General features: G+C 34.6%; 1 pseudogene; it reads right to left on the bottom strand.

Moving 5' to 3' along the window:
• Window positions 1–16,169: 16,169 nt before the first annotated feature.
• LOC100978082 (NADH dehydrogenase [ubiquinone] 1 alpha subcomplex assembly factor 4-like) lies at window positions 16,170–16,693 on the bottom strand (annotated as a pseudogene).
• Window positions 16,694–17,784: the final 1,091 nt, after the last annotated feature.

Below are 17,784 nucleotides of genomic sequence, written 5' to 3'. Positions count from 1 at the left end.
GAGCTTAGGAGTGGGTTCACCAGCACCAGTGAAGCTTTGAGATAACTGATGCCCTGGCTGACATGTTGACTGTAATCTGATGAGAGATGCTGAACCAAAACCATCCAGGTGAGCCACTCTTAGATTCCTGACACTCAAAAACTGTGTGCGATGAGAAATGATTGTTATTTTAGGATGCTAAATTCTGAGATAATTTGTTATGGGGGCAAAATGTAACTCATATAGGAATGAAGAAAAATATTTTTGCTTGTCTCAAAAATGAGAACACACCAAGTATACAGATATTTGACAAGTTTTGCGGTGGCTGAGCCAAGAAACCCCCCCAGTTTTTCTAAACCAGGAAACAGAGATTGACAGAGAAATAAAGTCTCCTTCCGAAAAAATAAAAAATAAAAAAGAGAGAGTTTTCTCTCTTCCAGCATGGCTGCACAAGTGGGGAGGGGTTTGTTTTCCAATCTAGCTCCTTTAGTTTTGCAATTAGTCCAAATTTCTCTCAGAACCTGAAAACAGATTTTCTAACAATTTCGGTTTTCAGTGTCATTATTTCAGTGTCATTATCTTTCTTTATTCCTAGATATTTTTGTGACCATTTGGGAAAATCTATAGCAAGATTTGTTAGTGCAACTCAATTTTGATGAAGAATTCCTATAATAAAATAGATTGCATATGATTTAAATTATTTTAACTTTATTGATATTTGTTTTATGGGTCAGGATATGGTATCTTGGTGCACATTCACCAACTATGATTATAAAATTGTCTGTTTCTTTTTTCTGTTTCACCCGTTTTTGCTTCATGTATTTTGAAAGTCTTTTGTTTGGTGTGCACACATTTAGCTTCACTGCATGTTTCCAGTACATTGATATTTTCACCATCATATAATGCCCTTTTTTTCTCTAGCAATTTTCTTTGCTTCGAATTCTATTTTATCAGACATTAATATAACTGTGCTTTCTTTCTTTTCAAAAAATGTCATGTTCGAATGCTACGTCTTTTCCATCCCCTTACTTTCAACCTACCTGTGTCATTTAATTTGAAGTGAGTTTTCTATCAATAGTATATAGTTGGGTCACGGTTTGTTTAATTTTTTCACTTTTCCAATATCTGGTCTTTGCTCAGTATATTTAGATTATTTACATTCAAGGTAATTATTGTTATTAAAGGTACTTTTGAGTATAACTCTTTGTATAGTTTCCTTAGTGGTTGCTTTGGGTATTGCAATATACATATGTGACTTACCATGGTCTACTAGTAGCAACATTTTATCACTTCAAATGAAATGTGAAAAGTTTATTTCTAATTAAGTCCCTTTAGTTTCCTCACTTCTAAATATAGAGTTGTTCCTTGGTGTCTGTAGGGGATTTGTTCCAGGACTGCCCCTGCAGATATAAAAATCCACGGACACTCAAATCCCTTATGTAAAGTGGTTTAGTATTTGCATATAACCTTTGCACATTCTCCTGTCGACTTTAAATCATCTCCAGATAACTTAATGCAAAATACAATGTAAATACTATATAAATACTTGTTATACTATATTATTTAGTGAATAATGACAAGAAAAAAGTCTTTATATGTTCAGTATAGACACAACCATCCTTTTTTTTCCCCCAAATATTTTTGATTCTTGTTTGGTTGAATTCATGGATAAGGAACCCACAAATACAGAAGACTGACTGTAACTGTCTTGAGCATCAGATGGTATTATAATTTTTGTTTCAATTATCAAATGTGATTTATAAAACTGATGAGGGGGAATGATAGTTTTTTATATATACTATTTCTTCTCTTTCTGTTGTTACTTCTTCCTTCCTGATACTCTAGGATTCTTTTTTTAGATGATTTCCTTTATATCTGAAGTATATGCATTAGCCAGTCTTTAAGGGTAGGTCTGCTAGGAAAAAAATTCTAGTTTTTCTTCATCTGAGATGACTTTATTTTTCTTTAATTTATAAAGGATAATTTTCTGGATATAGAAGTTGCATTTGAAAGTTATTTTCTTTCAGCACCTAAAACACATTGCTAAGAGGTGTGTTTCTTCTCGCTTATTCAGTATAGTTATTTATTTTGTGCAAGAAATAACTTGTTTGGCTTCCTCTATGTGCCGTGTTTTCATTCTTACCTAGGGATTAATTATCACTACCTGAACCACAGAGGCTTGTACAGATAGTGCTTGTTGCCTGTGAAACTTATGAGTCAAATACTACAAACAATTTTTCTTCCTAAGAGAAGTCAGGAGCAGGCCTACTTTCTTCTGGCCTCCATGGTTTTAGATAAGTAATCCTTTGTCACACAAACTGATGTTCCATGTGGACAATATTTCCTTTTGAGATGTTTTGTCTTTAGTTTTCAGAAGCTTATTGTGGTAGTATGGATTTCTTTGCATTTATCTTGTTTGGAATTCCTTAGCTTCTTGAATCTGTTCATCTGTTCAAGCATGAAGCATCTGTTCATGCTTTTACCAAATGTGAGAAGTTTTGAGCCATTGTTTCTTCAAATATTCTTTCAGTCTTGCTCTCCTTCCTTCCTAGATTCCAGTGATATGAAATTTGTATCTTTCATTATGGACCCACAGGTCTCTGAGGCTCTGTTTATCTTTTTAGTCTGTTTTCTCTGTATTTTTCAGATGGGGTGAATTCTATTAATCTGTTCTCAAGTTTATTGATTCTATGCTCTTTCATATCCACTGTACTACTGAGTCCATCCAGTGAATTATTTGTGGGGTTTTTTTTGTATTTTTTTGTTGTTGTTGAGATGGAGTCTTGCCCTTTGGCCCAGGCTGGAGTGCAATGGCACAATCTCGGCTCACCGCAAGCTCTGCCTCCCAGTTCAGAATTATTTCTTTTTGTTATTGTACTGTTAGTTCTATAATTACCCTGGAAGCCACTTATGGTTGCCTGGTCAATTCTATTTGTCAGTATTGTCAGGCTAACCTGATGTTAAAGGGATTTCTATTAAATTTCACAAAAGAATGAAACTTCATGAGCTGCCTTCCGTTGGAAAGTTGGAATTCAGGAAATAATGGGTCTGATTTATCCTCGTTTGTTGCTTGGAATGGATTTATGTACCTGTTGCTGTGTAATTCCTCTAATCCCAGGTCCCTAAACCATCTTGCTTTCTTCATACCACTTTTCAGGGCTTCCTTTAGTTGCTCCTCATATTATCAAAGGGATTATACTTGTGCTTAGCAGAAAGGAGCAGGGAGAAATGGATCCATGTCACCTTGTCTAAACTTAGTCTCATTCATCTACTCTTGATTTCATGATCTGTCTGCAGCCCTTGACATGGTACCTAAAATAATTTTCTCTCGGTCTACCTGAAACTATACATCCTCTTTATTCAGAAAATGTGCAGTGTTGGGCTGCTCTTTGTGGCAGGGTGCCCACTGGTTTAACAAAGGCATATCCAGACAAAGAGGAGTCTAAATGTAGACTATTGACTGTGTATTGGTCAAATATGGAAGAGCATTGCTCAATGGAGAAATTTCTTAAATCAATCAGATTGGTTCCGTCTAAAAATTTTGAGCAGAGAATTTGTATAAAACTGTATAATCAGCAGTTATAAAAGTTGGTACAAACATGAAGAAGAGAGTAGAAATAATAAAGGAGTTTATGAGAGGCAAGATAGAGAGATTGATAAAAATCCCATCTGCAGAGCTGCTTAGAAACTTAAACATCTTTTCCTTTTCAGTTACTGTCAATGTGTCTTCACATGGCCCTTCACCGTTCATCTCCAGAATGTGGCTTGGGGAAATGTTTGTTCCTCACAAGGAGTATTGTCTCATTAATACAATCACACCATCGAAACAACTCTGATGGGATACTATTTGGAAATATTCACACATTCTTTTACCTTGATCTTTCTCCCCATTCACAGGAGCTAGATTGTGTGACATTTTCAGGAATAGGTGTTACAACAAAAAAATGAGAAAAAAAGTTTTATTGTTTCAAAAGTCTGGGCCCTGAGATAACTCATAACTATAGAAAAAGAATGCAGTGAGGCAGAGTTAGACTTCCAACTCCTAAAAGAAACACAAAACTTTAGATAGCCTCATATCTTACGGGAACAGCTAATGATTTCACTGCACCGAGGAATGGGACTAAAATGTGAGGAACAGAGCCCAATCTGCCACCTTGCAGTAGCAATGAGGAATGATTCAAAGGGATCCATGTGGCTGGCAGTTGGGAACCACAGAAGAGTAAGGAAATCTCAGCAGGGCAATGCATAGCTGTTCATAACCATGGAGATCAGAGGTGCCCCTCTAAGACTCTGGGATGATATGAGCCTCCAGCAGCTTGGATACAACCTGAGCAAAAGTTAGGTGAACTCCCAGATGCTAAGATTAAGTTCTATGACCTGATTACAGAGGGAATTCAGAAAGAATGTTACCATTGACTCCCAAGTCCTTTGTGTGCCTCTTCCCAATTCTGTTTATTTTCTCTCCTCTCAGTTATAACTACTTTCATAATGTTGTGTTCATTATTCTATCTTTTTTCTTTATAATTCACTACATATGGATGTACCTCTAAATTTTGTTTAGTTTTGCATGTTTTTGAATGTTTTTTAAATGGAATTATACTGTATCTATTCTTCAACAAAGTTTTTCGCTCAACATTTATCTTCTTTTTTCATCCAAGGTGATGTATTTGAATGAATTCATGTATTTCCACTACTGTATAGAATTTTATATAAATACACGACAATTATTTATCTATTTTCTTATAAAGAGCATTTAAACTTTTTTCATATTTTGGCTATTACAAACAATATTACTATAAATATCTTCAACATGTCTTCTCCTTCACATATACAAGAGCTTCTCAGAGGCAAAGCTAAGAATGGAATTGCTCAGTGTATCTTAGGGTAGATCAGCTGCTGATAGAAACTATTGCAAAATCTCACTAACTTAACACTACAAACATTGCTTCTAACTCACTGCAAACCCCATGTGAATATTCCTGGTTAATTGATTCTCTTGGACAGATTGCCACAAATTGTGCTGCTAAAATCCTCAGCACTTGGTGTTATAGTAGCCTTGGAAGACATCCTGAAGAAGACACAGAAGATCACCACTTTGGCTTGGAAGTGACACTTACAGATTCTGTTCACACTCAATTGGCTGGAAGTAATCTCATGATCCTGACTAGATGTGAGAAAGCTGGGAAACCTAGTTTCTGGCTGGACAGCAGTTTCCCAACCACACATGTACACTATAGAAATGGAGCATAAATATTTAGTGGTTCTGTTAGTGAGTTCTGCTGCAGCTAGGTTGTAGAGACTGCTTATGTTCAATTTTGCAAGATAATTACCATTTGTTTTCTAAGAGGTGGTAACAATTTGCACCACCATTAGCAGTGTAAGAATTCTAGTTGCTCTGTATCTCATTTATTGTGATATCTTGTAAGTCACTTCATTGTATAATTATACAAATTTGTATTTCTTTTTGAAATATGTAAATTCCTCGGAGGTGTATATCAAATAAATTATTAAACCATTTTGTGATGAAGGAATTAAAGTATAGATTACATAATCTATTAAAGTTTGGCCAGTAGGGCCTAGACTTTATTCTTCATAACCTAGCCGTCTTTTCTGAGGGTTTTAGAAATTTCCATCATATGCACTGAAAGCTTTCTTATTGTTTCTGTTTTTCCCTGTAAATTTAAGTGCTTAGAATAGTGCCATATAAATTATTAGCAATCAATACCTATTCTTTGAATGAATAAATAAATGAATTTCTATGAAGCAGTCACATTTCAAATCTTCATCATCTGGTTATATTATAGTCTGTTTTATTTCAGGTCGAATTCATTGGTTTGTAAATAAGAATTGAAAATCATATATTTAAGGGACAATTACCTCATCATGTAAATGGCCAAATATTCCTTTTGGGGGAATAAAAAGCAGAAGTTTATTTATGTCAAAGTGTGTTGCTTCTTGCTTATTCATTATAGTTACTTATTTTGAGCAAGAAATAACTAGTTTGGCTTCCTCTATGTGCCATGTTTTCATTCTTATCTAGAGATTAATCATCACTACCTGAACCACAGAAGCTTGCACAGATAGTGCTTGTTCTCTATGAAACTTATGAATCAAATGCTACAAACATTCTTTCTTCCTGAGAGAAATCAGAGCAGGAAATGTCAAGTTCATGACCATCAATCACACAGAAGGAGAGAGATCAGTGTAAATTCTATGGAGTTTCAGATTTGTTAGGTTTATATGAAGGTTCAAAGGGAAAGGGAGTTAGGAAGTACAAGTTAGCATGTAATAATGATTGCTTTTTGCCTTTTCTTATTAAAGCTTTTCCTAGACTATGAATAGTGGATGATTACAAATAGTTACTTTGATTTTCTATAGAAATTGCAAAACTACATTTGTTAGGAGAAAAAATCAACTTTGTTCTTTTAGAATAACATTTTTTCTTATGTTAAAAAGGGAAAAATATCTTTTCTTTCTTTGTAATGTCAAGTATAATTAAAGAGAGATTTAGATTGCTCATGCTGAGGCTCATACTTCCCAATGCATAAATCATGTTGTGTAGATCAGTGAGTTTTGCATTATTTAATGGTGTGGTAGCATAATCATCTTAGATCAGTTTGTTCAGCTTGCAAGGCCATGGGTTCAGATGTTATGGAGCAGTCAGCTTTTCTTAGTTGTAAAACAAGCCTGAAATGGGTTGGACTGAAGGGGAGTGGCTGATGCATCCACCCTCCCAGAGAGAAGGGCAATGAGAAGGCATGATGAGGGGCACTTTCAGGTGGAGTGAGAAGTTCTGGGACAAGATTTTATGAAGCCCTGGGACAAGATTCTCCAGTATTTTAGGGTGGTATATTTGTGCAATTTCACAGGAATGGATATATGTCTTCCTGATAAAGGTGGTACTTTGGAAACAAATGCACCTGGTGCTGGCATAGATTCAGGGAGGTCAGACGCTGAAGGCATGTAGGTATGAATGAACATGAGTTAATATTTATTAGCCAATTCTTGGTGAAGGGATTAGTTTGCATTCTCATATAAGGAAAGGGGGAAAGCCTTTAATGCTCCATCTACTACTTGGGTAGGAGACCACCATAGACAGCACAGGTATCACCAAATTCCTGCTAAGCAAGGGAGTCTGAAAAGCATCTCACCTAGGGCCTCCTCCTGCCTCTACCAGAGGCATATGACAGACGCAGGTCCCATTTATGTTTGGATGCAGCATTAGTGTGTCAGGAGGATGGTAACAGCAGTTATCCAGTGGTGCCAAAGAATTTTAGGTAATTATGCAGATTAGTACATTTCATCATGTAGCAGACTAATGCCAAATAGAAAATTGCCCTGAGAGTGGTGGTGAATGTAAGAAGAAGCATGTCCACTGGGAGGGACCACTTGTAAACCTCCAGCTAGAGCATCAGGATATGCTTTATTCAGTTCAGACAGACTTCTGGGGTGATGCTTACCTCTTGGGCCAGAGCTTTCCCTGAGTGATGCGCAGTCCGCAGGGACTCAGGTGTGAAACATGCTGAAACATCATTGCTCTAGCAGGAAGGGAAAACATCAGAAGTGGGGAAGGGATGAGCTCTGCCTCCATCTTTCATGCCAGTATGACTGGAGAAGAAAGAGACTGAAGATCAGAGAAAAAAAAATCCCACTTTTAAAATTTTTCTCCTGGGAAATGTCTCTAAAGATAGATTCTTAGGAAAATGAATACTCAAGGTTGACCTGTCATAAAATTGGATAATTGCAGCACAAATGTTTCTAGAAACATTTGAATTATTTTCTTATTTAAGAAGATGCAGGGTGAATAAGTTTATATAGATGCTTGCAAATATTTTTTTCTACTTATATCTCATGAAACAATTCTTCAAACTCTTCACATCTACAAAATTGGTGTCTTTCTAGGAAGCATGTTTTGAATCAATTACATTGGTCATATTGCATCATTTCCACTTCTGTCCAGTTTGAGAAGTAGCACAGTTAATCCATGGGTAGTGTGGTCATTGAATAGTTTATCCTAAGCTACAGGTATCCATTTGCATAGCATCATGACAGTTTTAATCATTCACAGATGTATATTTATTGTCTTCACTATGTAAGACCTACTCTTGTATTTATTCATTTATTTTTGTTTCCAGTTTTTTTCAGGTAAGGTTCATATAAAATGAAATGCATAACTCTATAGAGTATAATGTAATAAGTTTTGATAAATCAGTTGAATCATGTAATTCATACCTCTATGAAGATGAAAATATTTTTATCATCCAAAAATGTTATTTTTCTAGACCTTACCACATGATTACACCCTCCCTAGTATACCAGTTATGTGATATTTTCCCCTCTAGTTTCCTTTTTCTAGAGCTTCATGAAATGGAGCCATACAGTATGCACTCTTTTGTGTCCAGCTTCTTTTACTTAACATAGTATCTGTGAGATAGTGTATATGAGTCATTTTTCATTTTTGAGTACTATTCCATCATATGAATATTCTACAATTTATTTTTCCGCTCCCTTGTTGATGGACATTTATATTATTTCCTGTGTTTGGCTACTTTGAATAAATCTGCTGTGAATAATCTGTGCCAGTATTTAAAGGGTAAGTTTTATTTCTTTTGGGAAAACTTTAGGAAGAGAATTGTTGGGTTATTGGTGAATGTTCAAAATTATTTCAAAAACTGCCAAACAGTACTCCAGCATGGCTTTATTTTTTTATACCCTCAGCAACATACAAAAATTTTGATTACTTTACATTTTTGCCAACACTTAAAGTTGTTAATCTTTTTAATTTTGGTCATTCTAGTAGCACTATCTCACTATGCTTTTAATTGGCATTTCCCTAATGATCAATGTTATTGAGCAATTTTCCATGGGCTTTTGGGCCATTTTTATATCTTCTTATATGAAATGCTTGTTCAAGTCTTTTTCCCTTTTAAATTAAGTTGTTTGCCTTTCTATTATTGAGTTGCAGGAGTTTTAAAATATATCCTGGATATAAATCCATTGTCAGATATATGTTATGCAAGTATTTTCTCCCAGTCTGTGGCTTGACTACTCATTTTCTTAATAATGTCTTTTGATAAGGGTAAGTTTTATTGTCAATTAAGTCTAATTTATCATTTTTTCTTTTATTTTTTTTTTAATTTTCTGTTTCCAGACTAAAAAATCTTTTCATACTCCTTGATGGTAAAGACCATCTCCTATGTTTTGTTGAGACCTTTTTTGGTTATTCCTTTTTGAAAGAGTTTTGGTAAATGGTGTTTAAAAAATGTTCTATTTCATATAAATGGTAGAATTTATTGGCATAAAACTGTTTATAATATTTTCTTACCATCCTTAGAGTGCCTGCAGAATCTCGTTTGTTATTCCTGATAATGGTTATTTGTATTTGCTCTCTTTCTTTCAAAATCAAACTTCCTATATATTTAGACATGTTATAAATATTTTCAAGGAATAAATTTCTGGCTTTCTTAATTGTATCCATTGTTTCTCTGTTTTATACTTAATTAACTTCAGCCCTTATATTTTTTTATGATGTTTGTAGTAATCATTTACAACTTTATTGAAGTGTAATTGACATTCAATAAACTGCACATATTTATGGTATTCTAATATATACATATAAACACATATAAAACTATCACCACAATCAACATAATATCTACTCATCATATCTACTGCCTTTAAGTTTTCTTTCTATATGATTCTTTGTAATCTATCAGTCTATCCATCCATCCACTGCTCTACTTCCCCAAGGAATTACAAATCTGCTTTTTCCCCCCACTATGGGTTATTTTGTATTATCTAGAAATATATGAAATGTGTGCGTGAGTGTGTATGTGTGTGTATACATGTATATATAAAATCATACAGTATATTATTCTTTATCTTTTTTCACTCAGCATTTTTATCTTGATGTTCATCTATGTTTTTGTGTGTATGGATATGCCACAATTTATCCATTCACCTGTTGATAGACATTTGGAACATTTCTGATTTGGGGGTTATTACGGTAAAACTTCTATGGACATTTGTTTACAAATTTTGTATGTACACACATATATTTTTCTCTTCTGTAAATACATAGCAAGGGAGTGGCTGAGTCATATGGTAGTTGTATGTTCAACTTTTTAGGAAACTACAAAACTGTTCTCCAAAGTGGTTGCTTCACTTTATAATCCATTTATCAGTGTATGAGACTTCTAGCTGCACAACATTCTCACCAAGACTTGGCATTGTCCATCTTTTTAATGTTAGTAATATGTATGATATGCTATAGAGACCTTAGGTTATTTATTTCTGAAAAAAAATATTGATTTTGTTCTAACAGAAAGACAACTTAGCTGGCCTCAGTCTCCATTTTTGTCTCCTCTGTGGAGGGCAGGAGTTAAAATACCCACTCATTTCTTTCAGACTTTCAACTGGTATTTACAGAGGGCTTCCTGCAATCTCTCCTATGCACATGGTTCAGGTGTTCACTTTATGTTTTTGTGCTTTCCTCTTGTGGCTTTCTCATTTGGGGGTTTGTCCCTTACTTTCCAGTTATAATGACTGCCACAAACTCTATAGTTTGACTCCCACAGGTTTTAATGACCTGACCTGTGAAGAAAAGTCAAAATTAGTGATTTTTTTTTCCTGTTTGGTCCAGAGTTTATAGTTAGTATCTGCGGGGTGGTTATGCTGATACAAACTACTCCTCTATTAAAATAAGAAAACTTCTACATGCCCATGCCAAAACTTTTAAGATTGAACAGCTCATGCAAGACTAGTTATCAAAATAACCAAAGTTGACTCAGATTAGTGGCAGTGAGTACCTGAAACTGAATGGAGAAGAGTTATAGCCGGTTTGGTATTTTCCTCTTACAAATTAAAACCATTCCATTCCTGGGCTGGGTACTCATCTGGGACTGGAATTAACCTACTAAATAATGTTGTTTGTGCTGGAAATTTCATGTCTGAGTTCCTGTGGATTGAGGTACATATTGTCCACACACAAGGAGCCAATGCAGTGTTTTTTTAGGAATGTACCATAAGAGGCAGGGTAAACATTCAAATTACGTTACCTTTCTATGGATATGGGATGAAGACTGGAAACCAAGGTGAAACCAAGTTGAAAGAGCAATGAGTAATATATTACAAAGTAGAAGTGGAGAATTCTATATAAATTTCTGATCTGCTGATTTTTTTTTCGTATACAGTCCATTGAATTTGATTTGCTGCTATACAGCTCCAGTGGCGACTGCAGAAAGTGTTAAAGGATGCAAAGAACATTAGGAAGAATAGACCAAATTCAGCTTTTATGGTTATTTCTGTTTAGGTAAATCTCACCTTTCACCAGGAGTGGAATACAATTGAGAGATCTACTGTTAGATCAACAGATATTCAGTTATCTTTGATGTATAATCAGAGTCATTTTTTGTCCAAGGAGAGATAGTTATTAGTTACCTGCACTGATGGTGATCAGAACATATTAATATATCTTTATGTTTGTACATCCTGTCCTGCTTGCTAATGGAAGACAAGAAATATAGAAAAATAGTGTAAAAAATGTATACATCGGGCAATGTACCTTTTCGAAGCATTTCACATGATCTTTCCTTAATGCACAGTCTCATATTATTTAGTTTCTATGTGTGAATTGAACTCAGGAAAAGAGACTCGTTGAATTTTGAGTTAGTGCCCTTTTATCTATTAAATATAATATTTCGTTAAATTTTAAGAAGGTTTTATTAATTCCCCATTTCTTAGAAACATGTGCAAGAGTTTATAGTTCAGTCAATAGTCTCTTTTCTTTCCTAATCTTGTTTTTTAATTTGGAAAAGGAATTTTATTGAGCTTTATTGGAAACAGAGATACTAAATTGCCAAATGCCCTAAATGTAGATAGATGTAACTTAAATCACCTCTCCTGTTGATTTGAACTTTGAGTCTGTCAAGCTATTGATTTTTGTTTGTTAGCATGAATTTTAAATAGCATAAAATGTTGTTTTCCCAAGCTTTTCCTCCAAAAAAGTATCCTTTTACCATTATTTGTTTCTCTCATAAACTTGTGCTTTAAGAGGGTTTTTTTTTGGCACAACAAACTGCATTTGCTAGACAGTAGTTTGTGTTGTCCTATGACAGCTAAATATATAACTTTTATTGGGTCTTTTAAATTATAGAAAATAATGTGTGAGTCCACACTTATTTCTGTTGTGGAAGTCAAAGAATGCAGGGACCTGAGTAGGGATGCAGTGAGTAAAATAGCAAGAATACAATGGTTTCCTTGATAACAACATCCATCTTATTAGAAACATACTTAAGACCAAGTTTAAACAAAAGAGAATCACTCTCAGGACCAGTAATTTCTGCTGATATCCAGAAAATAAAATTGGCTGCATGACATATTTGCAAATAGTATTATAGAATGACATCTCATTGAATGTATATAATTTTTTGATTTCTAAGGAGAAAGTAATGTTTAAAAAAAACCAACATCACGGAATGCTAAATACTAAATGCATCTAAATATTCTCAACATCCTTGATTTTCCAAATTTTCTCTTTTCTGTCATGTCAGTTGTTTCAACTTTCATGGAACTGCCCTGATGGAAAAGCATTCTCCCTGTTTAGAGGTGATAGAATGTCACCCTCAAAATAGAGTAATCCCCAAGTGCTTTCATTTATAAAGATTGTGCTTATGCTCGATTACACTTAGTGAAATTGTAAAGTTCATATTATACTCGTTCATACAGTTTCCACAGTGTCCCTTTCTCAGTCTTGCGGCCTCTTATCTGTAGAGAGCCCCATATTGTCATTACGCCTCTGCCAGCCTCCGTCAAAACTTATCCTTTCTATTTATAGTTACCACTGCATAATGCTAACTGTGTAGTAGCACAGGGCTAACTCATATAATAAATGTACTTATATTTTAGGTCCCTAAATAGAAGTTGAGTAAATTGCTAATGGTGGATGTCTTATCTTTATCTTCAGTTTTCTTTAAAAACAGGAAATGAAGTTAGCAACCTGGCCCTCTTCACTCTCCTAAAACTGCTCTTGGAAAAACACTGCTGGTCTCCTAATGCTGTGCATAACAGATAATTTTTAAGCTTATCTTATTTGCCATTTCGCCAGCATTGAGATATTGCCTACTTCGTTCTGACCATTTTCTCCACCCTTGGCTTCAGACATGGCTCTATCCTGGTTTTCTGTTTCTCTGACTCCTCTTTCTCTATTTGCTTAGTTCCCTGAGATACTGGTGATTCCCAGGGGTCTATTCTTGACACTCTTTTCTTATGTTTTTCTCTCTCACTGAATAAACCAATTTATTTCCATGTTTCCATGCATTTTCTTATCCTACACCTTCTTGAAGTTTTGTCTGTCACACTCACATAGGCCTTTCAAGATTCAGTTGGCTGTCAGTTCCTGTTAATGATGCTTTGAAGCATGATCTCACTTATATGTAGAATCTAAAAAATTGAACTCGATGGTTACCAAAAGCTGGGAAGGATGGGAGAAGTAGGGGGCAGGCGGGGATGGCTAATGGGTACAAAAATAATAGAAAGAATGGATTAGACTTAGAATTTGATAGCACAACAGGGTGACTATAGTCAATAATAACTTAATTGTACCTTTAAAAAGAACTGAAAGAGTGTAATTGGGTTGTTTGTAATTCCAAGGATAAATGCTTGAAGGGATAGATACCCCGTTCTCCATGATGTGATTATTATGTCTTGCATGCCTGTATCAAAACATCTCATGTACCCCATAAATATATATACCTACCATGTACCCACAAAAATTAAAAATGAAAAAAAAAAGTAAAAATATATAAAAATTTGAACTTGTAGAAATAGAGGGTAGAATGGTGATTACCAGAGGCTGAGCACAGGGAATGGGTGTGAAAAGGGGAAATGTTGGTCAAAAGGTGCAAAGCTTTAGTTAGACACCAAGAATGAGTTCTGGTAATCTATCGTACAGCAAGATGACTATAGTTAATAATAATATATTGTATATTTAAAATTGCTAAAAATTGATATAGGTGTTCTCACCACAAAGAAACAATAGGTATAGGAGGTGATAGAGATGTTAATTAGCTTGATTTGCTCATTCCAAAATGTATATATTTATTAAAGCATCACATTGTGCCCCATAAATATGTGCAATTATTGTCAATAAACTAAAACTAAAAAAGAAAAAGCCCAGCTCAGATTAATTCTTTCCTGGTCTTGTTTAGAGCAAATCAACCCCTATTCTGTAAGAACACTGATTTTTATACATACTTCTGTTATTGCTCTTATGATACTATTTACATGTTACTTTCTCCAGTGACTCTGTGAGCTATTGTTTTGTTCAATAATACATTTGAGATAATTTCTTAATTAGTCTCTCAGAAGTCTCTTGTGAAACTAAGAATTCTTTTTTTTTTTTAATGGTATGGGAAGAAGTCCTTTATTTTATCATGTGATGCCACATAACAGCTGCCTAACCATACAATGCAGATATGAGTAGAAAAGATGGCTCAGAAATAGTTTACTAGTGTTAGTGACTCAGTTAGTGACCATTATGATAAAAGGAATAAAGTTTTGACTGATTTACAGGAGTTTTAAAATGCATTTTATATTGAGAATTTATGTCATGCTTTCTTAAAACAATTATTGTATTGAACTAAAAATTAACTAGTAGTTTGTTCACATAACAAATCTACATTCAAAGACATGCTTACACATTTTCCACTTAGTCTATTTTTCTGTTCTCAGCATTACTACAAATGCCTCATTCCGTCATCATGTTGAATTCCTCAGCATCTTCTATATCATTTCCAGGGGCATCTCTGGGAAGTAATGATGCCTATCTTCCCTCAGAAGCACTGACAACCCCAATATACCACAATTTATACCTTTTCCCTTCTCTGAGGTGTGCTGCTTTTAGGCACAAAAGAAAAAAACACACTACTAGGATTTGAGAAACTAAGTTTTGGGCCTGGTTAGATCATAAACTACAGAAACCTTATGTCATATATTTCCCCAGGTGCTTGTTTCTCCACTGCAAAAAAAAATTCATATTTGCTTGGTCCTTTGTAGTCCTTTACTATTTCATTTATCTTCGTGATAACCCTTAAATTTAAGTAAGGTAGCATTATTCTCGTTTTAAAGAAGAAATTCAATATTAAAGAGGATATAGTCTGCCAAAGATCCCACAAGTAGTAATGTCATAGGCAGAGCTAAACTCACACACTCTCACTCAAGATCCCAGGACTGATACATGCCGTGCTAAAAAGTTTGCTAAAATGGATGAAGTGGCAATTTCTCAGGTCCCTTCCAGTGATCCTCTTCTCTGCTTCTACTTGCTATTTGTTCTCTCTTCTCTCAACTAGCATTAACATCCGAAACTATATATAATCACCAAATTTCATTTACCATGGTTTTTGGATTTAATTATTCTTTAAATTTTTCTATTTCCATGTTAAATCCAGAAAAATGTTACTTTTTCGAAAATTTCTGCTGTTGCCTGCCTCTCTGAAGGCCATGGGACTTACCTATTTGTTTGTCGAAGCAGAAATTTTCAACATTTTGCAAATATCGCTAATTACCTTTTATAACTGTAAAGACAATTATTCTATACTTAAAACCAATTCAAAATAAAATAAATCCTCAGTACTTCTTATTCCCTGGAGTAGTAATTTTAATTAGATTCTATAGATTCATTGCTTTCTACTGTGTGCCTTTATTTGGGAAATACTGTTAGTCTACCTTTCTATTGTATCTCTTTCCCTAACAAGAAAATGTCAGTCTTAAGAGTCAGGAAAGCTTTTACTTTCACTATCACATATGAAGAGTGAACTAAACACCTAACTTGGAAAGTAAAACTTAAATAAGGGATTCAGGGACGTTTCCCAAGGGGTCATATGATCAATTTAAAAGTTGGTATGATGTGCCTAAAATAACAAATTAATTCTTTTACTTATAATAAATGTACAGATGTGCTGATTAGTCATGCTGACATGTACATATGAAATATGCCCAAACCAAATTAAAAGAAAACAAAATACATTCTATGGCAATCTTGAAAAGTCAGGGAGCTCAATAAATATTAAGAATATGCTCTCACAATGAGAGCATTAAACATTTGGTAGTTAACATAATTTAACATGCAAAAAATGAGATAATATACAGGATGAGGGATGAGGAGTACACATAGGAAATTTTTGCGATTTTCTTCATTTTGATTGTATTGCTTTCTTGTCTTCATGAGGGAAGATTTTGAGTTCAAAAGTAAAAAAATAAGAGGGGAACTCACATCTTTCTGTTCTAAATGGTATTCTTGCGCTATTTTCTCAGCGGTCCATGTTTCTTGATAAAGTTTATGATTATTGAGAAATGTCAAGGCTTCTATAATGGAAATTTTGCCTTTGGGAATGCTCTTCATATTTATTATATCAAAGTGATGGCCTTTGGGCAATCTGAATTCCTCTGGCTCTTGACGTGTTTCAGCAGCTTTTACCTGCACGGAAGACACAGGATCTTTGGAATCAACATATACATCTTTTAGAAATGACAGCATCTTGTCATCTTTACGAGCAATCTCTACCTTAATTTCTGGATAGAGACTAATCTGCTCTTGCAGGAGGCTGTTGGTAGAGGGGTAACCGGGAGTGGGAGAGGGCTTCATCTTGCTGATTTCCCGTTCCGCTGGGTTCTCTAGGTTGAAATTCCTGATCCCGCGAGTCACCGCAGCCCCCATCTCCTCAACACGATGCCCTCAGATTCATGCCGCGCAAGGGAACACCGACACAGTAAACCTCCGGCGAAACTGAGAATTCTTATAATATCTTATGAAATGAACTGGTCTTTTAATATTGTGCCATCATTTGTAAGAATTATATTCAATACCTTAATTTAAGCCACTCTAAAAATAGCAAAGCTGACAAAAACGACTAATCCTTGTAACATACCATCTTGTGTATTCTAAGATCAACCATTCACCCATTATTTAATTTTTGGAAAACAACTAATTTGAAATAATCGGGTTTTCTCTTTCAATATCTCAGGTTTTGAACATCTTTTGGGGAAAAGAGAAATTTCATTCTCAGACTCTTTCTATGGTTAAGATAAAATCTTTTTGTTAACTATATTCACTCAGCTAAGAAAGAGAAAATAAAATGGTTTGCTTGTTATATCATTATCTCCAGAGTAAATTATGTGGGTGCCAATAAACTCTAAATTCATTGAAACTGAGAAGGATTCGATTGCAACACACAAACAACTTTTCATGATTGCTGCTTACTTTCAAGCACATCCTGGTATATAATTAGTTCCTCTTCCTTAAAACAGGTCTTGTTTTGTGCTTCATAATTTCATGTCTAAGATGAGAATATAATTTTCTGAAGTTGATTTACACAGCATATCAAGGGAGTAGTAGCATTATTTATTTTATTGGGTGGGAAAGACTTATTGGGCAAGAGAAAATTCTATGTCTATTTTTTCTTTGAATCTGCTTTGAAGACAAAATTATGAAACAAAGACATAAAAGCGCAACTGCTATTTCTGACAATATTGGGTGAGCAAAAGATGGCAGCCCCAAAGAAAAGAAAGAACAAAATTATAATAACTGTTGTGGTTGCCTTAATAGTAAAGTGCAGGAAAGTTTCCAGAAACATCCCAAAGGAGTAAATTATTTTTCTCTGAATACACTCACAGCATAGAAAACAACTCATTATAGAGATTTCCTTTGGGAGTTCTCTAATAGCTATAATGACAAATCTCATAAGTGTACGTATCACCGTAAGATATAGCCATGGAGTCATGCCTTTATATTTCCAGAAAGTTATATGC

Source organism: Pan paniscus, chromosome 6 (genome assembly GCF_029289425.2).
Source record: "Pan paniscus chromosome 6, NHGRI_mPanPan1-v2.0_pri, whole genome shotgun sequence".
Lineage (NCBI taxonomy): Eukaryota > Metazoa > Chordata > Mammalia > Primates > Hominidae > Pan > Pan paniscus.
Note: the sequence above shows the minus strand (reverse complement) of the source record. Positions and strands in the feature narration are given on the sequence as shown.